Below are 11,795 nucleotides of genomic sequence, written 5' to 3' on the forward strand. Positions count from 1 at the left end.
ATGATTGGACAAAATCAATACTATCTTTCCTCTGAACAAAAGTATAGGAAAGGATTAAAGGAAGATATCCTGATGGACTTTGTTTCTTTGTGGTTTTTATTTAGTCATTTTACCATAAAGCCTACTCCTGGCAGAATCCTGCAGTGGTTACAAACACAGAATTTAGATACAGACTTAACATTAAAATTCTGGCCCTGCTCTCTATTAGTTGTGTGTCCCTCAAGCAAGTTGCCTCAACCTTGCTAGCTTCCTCATATGGAAAACTAAAACTAAAATCTAAGTGTTTTTCCATGAATTATGATGGCTAAATGAAGAACGTTATGAAAAGTCCTTAGCTCAATTACCTGGCAGAAAGAAAGCTAGAAAAAGGAAAGGAATACACAATCTAGTGTTGGCAATAGATGCTTAAAATATTTGAAAGAATTAGAAATGCATTTTTGATTGTAGAGTGCTTAGCTTACATGAAACTCCAAGTTTGATCCACAAAAACAACAAAAAACTAAGTATAGTAGATTATACTCCTCTCTCTCTCTCTCTCTCCCTCTCTCAGTGTGTCTGTCTCTCTGTCTCTGTCTCTCTCTGTGTGCGTGTGTGTATGTATGTGTGGGTGTGTGTGCATTGTGTATGTAAAGGGTTCTATATATATATTCTATTCATATATATTTAGACTTAGATTAAACTTAAGAATTGAACATATAACTGGATATTTCATATATATCACTTTCCAATTATGCTATTTATGCTTTTATTAACTTTCAATTAGAGAAGTATTTTTTCTGTAAATACTTCAGTCAATTTGAGAGTAAGATTATCAACATGAGATATGGCTGAAGAAGGAGCAGGCATGCCAGCCATTACTACATCATTAAGGACAGTAGAAGTACTCTATACACTTTATTATTATTTTATTTTATATTTTTTATTGTTAATAGTTATCCCAATTACCCAACCCTAAAAGACTTGATAGGAAACTTGGAAGCAACTTTACTTGGGAGATATTGTAGATTCATTTAGAATCTATTGGATGCCTATGAACCAGGCCTATTTTAAGCCTCAAAATACAAAGATAAGTAAGACATGAACAATCCATTCAAGTTGTCTGTAATGCTTCATGCTTTAGGGGAACAAGGTATAAAATAAACAAATAGGTGACGGTACAAAACACAGACCTTGTGTTATAGAGTCTGGAGGAACTTCAGGGAGAAGAGACACCTGGGGAGCAAGTTAAATGGCTAGAGTAGTTAGTGGAGATCAGTATAACAAATGAAATCAATTAGCCTAGGAAGAGGTGTGCAAACTCGTTTATGAGTTGTAGTATGGGAGAGGTGACCTTCTGCGATAAGCAGCTTAGAATGTTAGAAACCTAATGTGCATGACACATCCCAATGACAGTCAAGAAGTAAGAGTCATGCAAATCACATTTCTAATGCCTGGATTTGTGGCTACAAAAACCTAGGGCAACGTATATCTCCACACAAGTCACATTTCAAATGATCCAGCAGCACCAGCAATGAATGGTGAGTGTGAAGAAGTTTTCAGGAAGAATATGCTGTAATGCCAAAATCATCAAAGAAAAGGTAGCTTCAGACAGGACTATAACAGTGTGAATAAAAAACCCAAACCAGGTTCCCCAAAATGGAATAAAATAGGGAGACCTTGAAATTCTAAAAAAAAATGTTAATGGTGGTCTGGCATGGCACATGCAAGAGATTAAGGCAAAAGGATAAGATGTCTATCTTGAAGCTATCCTGAGCTTTAGAGGGATAATCTATTGCATATAAACACAAAAGAGCAATGAAAAATAAGTGTTGGGCAAAATACAGTTAATTAGAGCAACCAGGTAGCCAGTGAGAATGTGGATTGTAGAAAAAAATATATACGATATTCATAGTTCATATAGAAGAGATTTGCATGCCGGAGATATTACTTGGAAAGGACCTATTTTTCCATCAGGAAGAAAATGGAGGTCTAGGGGAGATCTTTGAACATAATCTTTAATGAAATGCCCAAGAAAGTATAATAAGACCAACATTGTAGAATTTTCCACAGCATCATTGCTCTAATATTGGTATGCATCATCTGTTCCTTGACCTGAATTAATGATTAATAAAGAGGAAAATAGCCCCATGAGTTGTATAAGCCAATAGAGAAGAGAAGCATCTAGACAGGCTGTTCTGAACGATGGCTTTCTTTCTTTCCTTCTTTCTTTCTTTCTTTCTTTCTTTCTTTCTTTCTTTCTTTCTTTCTTTCTTTCTTTCTTTTTTCTGAATTTTCTGCTATATCTAAGAGTTGACTAATTCCAAATATTTTCCCTTGGAAAAGTCTCAGCCAGCCTCCTTTAATATGCTGGTGTCTGGGCTATAAATATTTGAATTGAATCCTAATATGGTTTTCAATATCTCAAAGCTAAGTGACCCCATCCATTGTAAGTTGTCTACCTTAAAGTACCCATGATTGACAAAGGAATCCAAGGAAAGGCCCCTGAGTCCTTTGTATGAAAATAGGATTCTAACTTAACTCATCAGCTCCTGGGAAACAGAGAAGATTATTGAATGAATAAAACCACCTTCCTGCTTTTGTTATTTTTCCATTTCCTTAATAGCACTTAATTCCCCACTATTCCTCTTTTTGCCTCTTATTTCTAATTTAAATTGCAGCTTCTATTGTAAAAATTGAAGTTAAGTTTAATTTACGGTGGACTTCCTTGAACCCCCATTAGAAATTTGTGCATGTAGTTTAATCCATTCTTGTTAATTTACGGTATCTTGCTTTTTGTTTTAAAACATCTGACACTGGCACCAGAAAAAAAAAATCTTACCAAAACCAAGATTTTCTAATGTGCCAAAACATCAAAAATACAGAAAAAAAAATCACTTTTATAATTCAGTCTATCAAAACCTAGGGAACATGTCCATGTGAAATAGAAGGATGATGGATTTATCTATAGTCAGATGATTAGCAATTGTAAAGCCATATATAGAACTAGAAGACAGAAGAAACCAGGTTAACAATAATATAGAGAATTCAGGTGGCTTTTTAAGTCCTTATTGAACATTTAGGTTCTTTTTCAACATTTCGTTTATAATTAAGATATGTCAATAAATGAGAATAACAAGAATGGGTAAAATGAGAAAAATGGTAGTCCAAGAATAGAAATTTGGGTAATAATCAATACTTCAAAACAAATCCAATGTACTATCCATATGCAATCACCAATCCCTGACATTATTAATGGTACTCCGTTATGCTTACTGACAAGAACTTAGCATACATGTCCTATAAGGGGCTCTACCTAGCAGCTGACTGAAACAGATGCATGTATCCATAGCCAGACTTTGGGCAGAGTTTGGGGAACCTTATCAAGAGTTGAGGGAAGAATTGAAGGCCCTGAAAGGGATGAGAACCCCACAGGAAAACCAACAGTGTCAACTAACCTGGACTCTTGGGAGTCCTTAGAGACTGAGCCACCAATGGAAGAACATTCACAGGCTGGACCAAGGGCTTCTGCAATATGTAGCAGTGGTCTGCCTTCTTGCCTCAGCCAGAGAGAAGGTGCCTAGTCTTGCAGAGACTTGGCACACCAAGGTGAGGGGACCCACCCTCTCAGAGGCAAAAGGAACTGGGAGTAGGAGCTCTGTAAGGCAGCATTTGGGATGTAAATAAATACTTCAAGAGAAAACATAGTAACTATAAAGATGTCAGAAGAAGTATCATGAAAATCCAAGAAAGAAAATTATTTTGAAGTCAAAGGCATGAGACACTAGAGTAAACTGTGACAGATAGATGGGAAGATCATAACATGTCACTAGGTCTAACACGTTCACATTTGACCTTGATTTGGGAATCGAAGCAAATTGAGTTTGAATCTTACTTCCCTGTGTTTCCCCATTTCTATGACTTAGGACAAGTTATTTTGAAACTCTGAATTTAAATTTTAAGTCTAAATTCAATATATTTCCCTCTGATTTCTTAAAAGGTAAATAAACAATGTAAGTAAGACAGCTGACACAGTGTTATATTACCATACTTTGTCAATAAGAGGGTTACTTTAATGATTCCCCCCTCAGAAACAATATAAAATAGTCAAAATTTTCTAGTGACTAAATTAAGAGTACTATGTAGTTATCAAATCATCTGGTGTTTATATCAGCATATATATTAGTAAATAAGGAAAATACATAAGAGACAATGTATTACTGTTTCTGTTATTTGATAAAAAATATTTGACATGAATAACATATCAAAAAGGTTATTTGTTCTCATGGTTTCCATCAACAGTTTACTGTTTACATTTCTGTGGGATTGTGGTGAGTCAGAACATCATGGTAGAAAGGGCATGTGGCAGAGGAAATTGTTCCTTTATGCCAATCACAGACAAATAGAGAACAGTTCAATTTCAAGACCCACATTTCAAAGAAATACCTCAAAGCATCCCTCCTCCCACTATATCCTACCTTCTAGTTGCCCATTCTACTATGAACTCATCAGTGGATTCATCTATCAATATACTTAGAACCCTCTTAACCCAATCACTTCTCAATAGTACCATGAAAATGAGAAAAGAGCCCCATCACAGAAAGCATTTGAAAGAACAGTTTTATTTCCAAATCTCAACAGGAAATTCAAAGCCAACCTATATAATCCCAGACCTATTACTTTATCAAACTAAACAAATATCTTTTGCTAGGATGAAAGTTAGAAAACTACAATCATGCTTTGATTAAGGACTTATATTTCATGTAGTATATTTTATACTTTTAGAAGAATTTAGCAATGAAGTAGGAGCAATTGTTCCTTTACCTCCCCAAATCCTCTATTTTGCTGTCTATAAATTATCACATAAACTACATGTCAGGGCTGATATCAGAAAGATGTCAAACATAAAGAATAAGAAACAAATGGAGGCACTGTATATAATACACCCTCAAATAAAATAGGTGTTATAGGTCAAACACAGTATATTAGGTGCTATAAGATGCCTCTAAAAATTTTCTGTCTTAAAGAGATAAACTCTTGAATAGCAGTATATAAACCATCAAGAGACTAAGAAGTAACTTAAGCATTAGTTTTCTGGTAATGGTCCAGGAAGTTTTCATTAAGTTAAATATTAAGTAAAGAGTACCCCTGCAATGAGCAGATTCATTTAGTGATGTGTACATGTTTGTAAATGTGGCATTATTTTCTAGGCCAAACTCTTAGTACCCACAAACATAAAACAGAGTTTGTGATGGGTGTTCAGTGCCTAGTCTATGGTGCTTTCATTATGTCTATTCTAGGGAAAGGAAACTATCTGTGCCAGGATCCAAGACACTGCAATAAATTATCAGGCAACAGTATGCAACAGAGAATCAAGTATTTTCCATATGCTACTTTAAATTTTCTCGTAGTAAAACTCTACCTCATCCGATATCATTGTGCTTGAAATAATCCACAGTGCCCTGTCTGTTTCACTGTCATCACTTTTAAAACAGTTTGTCAAAAGAACAGCAACAAAATAGAGTCAAGATTGTAACTCATTATATGATTCCTGTCATTTTTCTTGCATTCCTAGGACTTTCCTTTCTTTCTATGATACGCAAGCATAGCATAGTAAGTTTGCAAAGACAAAAAGGTAATCAAGGTATAAAAATGTGTTCTGGTGAATAGATAGCACATCCCATAGCTGATTTTCTCTAGTGTGTTGACACTAACTAATGTGTCTAGGATGATGGATAGTAATTCTGTCATTTGATCTCATGAATATAAGTTGGTATAAATGCTTAAATATATAAACCCAGAGTAAACCAAATTTAACACAGGATCCTCATTAGGCTTGCCAAATATCTAATTCAATGACACTTTCAACATACTTCTTGTTGTGCTTTATTATTTGAATGTAATATACTTTGTAAGAATTATAAATAGAACCACTGCAATGGCCTTTAACAAGCCTGATGATCCAAGTTGGATGCCTACGGTACAAAAGAAGGAAGGAGAAAACCAACATCTAAATTTTATTCTCTGTCTTTTATAGGAGGGTCATTATACATAGGCCCAACATACACAGACACAAAAATATACAAACATATAGTGCTTATAAATTGCTTATAAATGTGTCCCAAGCCTAGCAGTACACGACCAATCAATATGAACTCAATATGTTTTAGGAGATCATTTTTAGTCTTATATTGATTTGTTGAAACTTTTTTTTTGGTTTCTCAAGACATGGTTTCTTGTGTAGCCTGGCTGTCCTAGAACTCACTCTGTAGACCAGGCTGGCCTCAAACTCAGAAATTCGCCTGCCTCTGCCTCCCAAGTGCTAGAATTAAAGGTGTATGCCATCAACGCCCAGCTAGAATGTGCTTTTCTAACAGAACAATTTTAATGAACAATCAGAGAAAAAAAACCTTCATATCATGACACTGAGGTACTAAAGAGCTCATTGTATATTGGTATGTAGAGCTGAATAGGACCTGGGCTATAAATTAGAATTACCATAAAATACAGTTTTGCTTTGAAAAGAGTTTAAAGAATTTCATATACCAAAAAGTCTTCTGTCTGATATAAGGCAAATATCCTTAACAAATTAATCAACATCTTTCTTTAAAAAATACTTCATGAACAAATGAATCCATTGTCTTAAGATAATCTCAAGTGTGGTCTTGCTGACCTAAAATGTATACAACCTGTTATATCTCTAAATGCTGTCCATCATTGTCTAATGTAGCTATTCTAATTTCTATTATCAACAACAGTTCAAAACTCTTAGGGATCCACTTCTTTATCAGGGCATCATATCCAACAGTCTGTGTTTTCTCCATTCTGAAGGACAGAAAAGGTCTCTTTTCAGTTTTAATCTCATTTTCCTATTGACTAGTAAACTAATTTTGCAGAATACATGTTGCCACTTCCAAACTAATTCATAAATTATACATTTATTTTAATTTTATGAATTACCTGCACATGGCTAGATGGCTAACAGAAAGCAATTTCTTGAAATTCACTTGATTCAATGCCCTGGTATTTTGTTTGGAGATAAGGAATCCCCTATACATAAATAGATTGAAGCCAGTTGGACAATAAATAAAGAGACAAATGACCTAGGGTGCTGTTTACAATATAATCATTTAGAGTCTACCATTGATGTCCATTGATCTGTCTCATGAACTCATGAGTGTATTTAAGGAGAGAAAGATCATTAAAAGGAAAATATTTTGTCCAAATTTCAAAGACACTGAAAACTAAAAGCTGTGTTGTTTTTCTCAGTTTCTGTAAATCCTTATTACATTACACTGGAATCCTGCAGTTGTGCCATCTTTCCCCTGACCCACTCAGCAGTTGGCCAGATTCTACAGGACTTTGCCTGTGGAGCCCTGAGGGTATATAGTGTTGGAGGGCACAGGACAGCCCCTCCCTAAATCTGTAAGCAGGGCTCTTACAAATCTTATGTATTCCAGATGTCAGACCAGTTTGGCTTCTTCTTGGAGAAATACCCTTTGCTTCAACCTCCTCTATACTATTGCTTCTAAACAGTGAAAATAAAATAAAACCTATGTCAAAATTTTACACAATGAGAAATTAATATGCACAATTTTATGGTGTTTGTGAATCATTTAAAAATTAAATTTTAAGAAGTATGAAAATGCTCTTTCTTTATATAAATATGATATATAAATGGAAGAGGAGATACTTAGCCTTATGTTTTCAGGATTTAATGTTATATTTAATTTAAGTACTGAAAGTAGGCAAAGGATAAATTAGACACCCTTCATTTTGATACTCAAATTCAAGAGATTAAAATATCAAAGAATGTAGAGAGAGATAGCAGAAGATACCATTGTAATCCTGTCTACATTTGCCAATCTAATTTTGCATCTAAGTCTATGTTCTCAAGTAAACGGTCATCTTGTTTAGTGTTGGTAACATATGCATACATATACATATTGTGTTTCTAGAGTCCATTTTGCCTTGATGGATATCTACAAAGGTTTCACAGAAAAATTTTTTAGTGATAACATCAATACATGTTTTAGGAGACAGGCTCTTACTATCCAAATTAACCTTTATTTCTTTGATTTTGCAAGTGAAAATCCTATGCTATTAAGTAAAAGAAGTAATTCAACTTATTAACTTACTTTTCTTTGGAAGAAAGGTTAGCCAACCTCAATAGAATATGAACATCAGTGTTGATGTTTTATAATTAAAACAAATATGAACAAATTTAAACTGTTAAATATTTTCAAATATTGACAGCCAATATTTTGAGATGAGAGTGTAAGCCATACTTATCTCTCTGTTTCTATGAATAGAATGGTTCCTTATTGTTGCTATCAATTAATTAGACCTACACTCAGTTTTTTCTTTATATTCTGTGAGGTTGAGACTAAGAATTTAGAAAATATCTACCTGTCTCTATTTCTAAGTATGGAGTGGTTGTTTGACAATTTATCATAAGAAGAAATTATAATTAAGACACAAGTGTTTGTTTTTTGCTGTAACAGCTCTAAAAGATTACAGATTCTCCCTTTGCCACAGTGAGCTCTTCATAATCTTGGTTGTGTTAAAACTAGAATTTCTTCTTTTCTTTTATACCCTGCTCTACTAGCATTTTCTCTACACATGTCTCACTTTCTTTTTACTTTCTCAGTGCTTTGAGAATTTGTCTACCAATTGCAAATATTACATTCTCTGTCCAAAACACAGTGTGTTTCGTGTTTTACTACCTTGAAAAGATGCTTGCCTGTGATTCAGTCTTCTTACTTCTTATCAAGAGTGCTGAAAGTCAGTAACAACATCCTTTTATACAAGAAGGTAAAAAATGTACTTATGCATGTATGTGTATTACAATTACAAAAACATATAGAAAGTATATCATAGAAGCATTCATTTTATAGAAGATGGTACATATACATATGTATATACACAGAGGTGTCTATATGTATCATAACATTAACAACTATTATCTTACAATGTAAAATAATTATGTGTTTACTTCCTTTTTTCAAAAGCTTATCATATTAATCATATGATACAGACATTTATGTTTTTAAAATAACATTCTAATATTTTCAGTGCATATAAATATTGTATAATACTTCATATTAATTGTATTTATTGTATTAATCAGACATAATATGTAAGTAGTACCAACTGCAATCCAGACATACCTCAAAGTAATATAAATTCTTTCAATTTTATCAATTTCTAAATACTTATTAGATTAATATTGTTTTTCATACATACATTACATTTATTTAATTATCACATTATCATCTCTCCCTTTGATGTTTAAAGCCTAACTATGGTTATTTTAATATAAAACATCCTTTCATCTATAAATATGATGTTACATAAAGTCAGAAGATAAATGAATAAAGGAAGACTCTGAGACAAAATAAGATGAAGGCCCAAATAAACATTTGGTAATTGCACCTCTCAGGCACCTGTTTTCACTGTAACTGAACAGCAGGATGCTACATGATTCCAAAGAAGGTTTAAAAGAAGTAAGGCAATTTCCATAGAACATGTGAAACACTCAGCAATTCCATTTTGATGGTTACTGGTACAAACCTAATGCTGTTTAAATGTATTTTTTATTGTGTGTTAATAACAGTAATAAAAAAAAGAGGAAAAAATGACAACATGTAACTATGTTATGACAAGCAGATGGTGCCTGGAAATAGGCTGTTTTCAAGTATTCTCATTCTTTTTTAATTCATGATCAGTACCAAAAATGAACATGTGTGTTGTCCCACTCAACTATAGTATCCTACCTATAAGATATAGCGCCTAGGTACCTTACCAGAAGACAATTTTTCACAATAATGATTTATTGTTCTAAATTCAGTATTGATATACCAATACCCTAAATGGTGATTTAGAAAGTTCAGAAACATTATTGTTTGTGTCCAACATTTTGCCTATGATTAGAATGTGTTTGCAAAAAAAAAGTGTTTTCAAAAATACATATATATATATATATACATATATATATGTGTATATATATATATATATATATATATATACACTTTGTTCAAAAAAATGATATACCAGATTCCTGTCAGAGTTCTTTGATAGTCTCTCAATATAGTGATTATTGTGATCAGATATCCCAGTCCTGAATATGTTTAATCCCATATATGGTAAGTGGCATGAGTCAGCACTAGATTTTATTTGTTTAATCTACATCTGTCAGGAAACATTGTATATCAAAGAGTCTCGAGTCATAATCCACTTATTTGTAGTCTATGCCTACCACTTTTTTCATGCCACAAAATTTAACATCTGTTCTAATTATTTCCATAACACAATTTATTACTCTTGATATCTTATTTCATTAAGTCATTATAAGAAAAACTAACAGAGGTTTTTTTTTCCTATCCATATATTATCATGTCTGAAAATATATCTCAACTATCTGCACCACAGTTTATCATAAAGAGACTGAATTCTTATGCTCCTCTTCATTTTCCCTAAAGAAACCTATTCTATGAAATCTGACACACATTCACAATGAAGTTTAAGTGTTGTGAACATAGGTATGATAATGTAAGTACAGATAGTATTTAATTGTAAAGTCATCCTCTCTGCATGCTGCTGCTATTGCCTCTGCTCAGACTCTGACAAGTTCCAGGTTTCACTGATACAACAGCCCATTAAGCAATCTCAATACTTTTATAGCTGGGTGCCCCTTAAATCAATAAGATTATATAGTCTTGATTTTTTTTCAAAAACAAGTCTTGTTCTGTTACTCCTTCTTATAAAAATTAGTATGGAGGCCTTTCATGAAATGAAAGATAGAATGGCATATGACCCACCTAGTCTAAATACTTCAGACACAACATGCCCTCCTTCACAACTCTTGTGCAAATATATTTGACTCTTTTTATAACCAGTCTCTAAATTTGCTGATGAGAGACTATTTGTTCATGTTTTCCTGAATTGTCTATGCATCCTCTACAACTAAGTACCATATTTATTTTGTCCATTGGTGCTAGGTAAAGAATAAAGAATTGTATGCTTCCAATTTTAAAATTTCAACCAGTATTAAACCAGTAGGCTGAAGCTGAGAAACAGTCAGGCATAATCAATGTGCTACTGATCAAATTCTCTTATACAGACAGTCTACATTATTGATTCCTTTAAGCTTTGTTTTTCCTTTTGTTTGTGTTTTGTTGTTTTTGTTTTGTTTTGTTTTTTGAAGCAGGGTTTCTCTGTGTAGACTTAGTTTCCTAGAACTTATTGTGTAGACCAGGCTGACCTAAAATTAAGAGATATGCCTACCTCTACCTCTCATGTGCTGGAATTAAAGTCATGTACCACCACCACCTGATTTTTTTGCTGTTTTTGAAACTCTATTGACACTATTGACCTTGAACTCATCCACATTCTCCTTTGGTCACCCAAGTACTCGGAGTATATAGGTGTATGTCATCATACCTATTTCTACCTGTATCCTTTTCTTAGAATTTATTTGTACTTATTTTTATGAATGAAGGTTTTGCTTGCATGTACATATGTATGTATGCCATTCATATAAATGACCTTGGAGGTCAGAAGCAAGCATTAGATCCTCTGTAGATATCAATAGTTATGGGCATTGGTGTGGGTACTGGGAACCAAATCCAATTGTATTATAAAAATAGAATTACTCTCAACCAGAAGCATCTCACTAGCCTCATTGCACATTATCCAGCTACTGAATTCTTTTCTTTCTTTTTTCCTTCCTTCCTTCCTTCCTTCCTTCCTTCCTTCCTTCCTTCCTTCCTTCCTTTCTTTCTTTCTTTCTTTCTTTCTTTCTTTCTTTCTTTCTTTCT

This window comes from Mus caroli, chromosome 15, assembly GCF_900094665.2.
Source record: "Mus caroli chromosome 15, CAROLI_EIJ_v1.1, whole genome shotgun sequence".
NCBI lineage: Eukaryota > Metazoa > Chordata > Mammalia > Rodentia > Muridae > Mus > Mus caroli.